Source organism: Arachis hypogaea, chromosome 4 (genome assembly GCF_003086295.3).
Source record: "Arachis hypogaea cultivar Tifrunner chromosome 4, arahy.Tifrunner.gnm2.J5K5, whole genome shotgun sequence".
In the NCBI taxonomy this organism is placed as follows: Eukaryota; Viridiplantae; Streptophyta; class Magnoliopsida; order Fabales; family Fabaceae; genus Arachis; species Arachis hypogaea.
Window position 1 is genome coordinate 7,893,906 of NC_092039.1, and position 1,376 is coordinate 7,895,281.

Sequence of the window (1,376 nt, forward strand, 5' to 3'; positions counted from 1 at the left end):
TGTTCTTTTCCATTCTTTTTCTTGTTTGGACTTTAGCCTTGGTCCTGCAACCTATTAATAATGACTCATGGAGTGTCCACACACAACGCTACTCATCAAACTCTGTATATATATAAACAAGAAAATTCAATTGTCCTATTCCTTTTCTTAATTGCATAAATAAATGTTACTATCCTCCTCTCCTGCAGATACCAATGGATTTTTATTTTATATTCGCTACATTGATTCCATTAGGGCATCTTCCTTTGTTGTTAGAAAATTTTTTTTATTTTAAAAATAGATCCATAAAAAATGAGATGTTAATCAATTCATTCTAATTAATCCGTGAATTAAATAGATTGGCCAGTGAAATATTTTTTTTCTATGGTGAAAACTCAGGTGCAATCGACTTCACGTGAAGTTGATAGTTGAGAGCCGTTGGATGAAAATTTAGTTAAATCAGACAAATTATTTAACGATTCTCAAATATCAACTTCACGTGAAGTCGACTGCACCTGAATTTCTACCTTTTTTCTATAATTTTAATGTTTTCAATAATATTTTAAAATTTAATTAAAATATTTCAAATTTTAGTCAAAATATCTCAATTTTCAATCTAATACTCTATTAAAAAAGCAAAAATTTTGTCCAAATAAATTAAATATTTTAGTCCAAATATTTTGTTCAATCTAATAATCTATCAATCAGTCAATATAATTTGCACAGAAACTGTTGCTAATATCTTTAGTTCAATTTTAGTTCCCTTTTGATTTTTCCATCTCATTTTTGTAATAATGAGCAACTAGTCAATTATTAGGTTGAAAGTTGAAATCCCAATACAAATTTCAGGTAATAAATATCAGAATTTTTTTTTCACCAATCTACAAGCTTAGACTCAATTATTACGTTGCTTGGAACAGATTCCTTCAAATCTAAGCTAGCGTTTTAGAACATTGGTAGCCATCAATTTAGGGCCACATATATAGGAACTAACTAGGAAGGTTAGATTAATTTTTATTATTTATTTTTTAAATATATAATATTGAAAAGTCCTCAATTATTCTTATTACATCTGTAAGATTTTCATATTCACAAAGTACACTAAATTGATTAGTTTGTTTTATGTTGATAATTATTGGATCACGTGTCTCTTTTCTTCTGTAACACCTCTCAATAATAAATAAATAAAATAATAATAAACATAAAAGAGTGCATAATTATTAATTAATTAATTAATGAGATCTGATCTTCTTTCTGACAACAAAACAAAATACCAAATAAAATACAGTTTTTCTTTTCTTCTTTTTTCATAAATGGTTTTCTTGACTTCCTCAAACTCATCAACTTTGTTTATTATTTTATTTTCATAAAATACGTACATGATGTACACTACATAA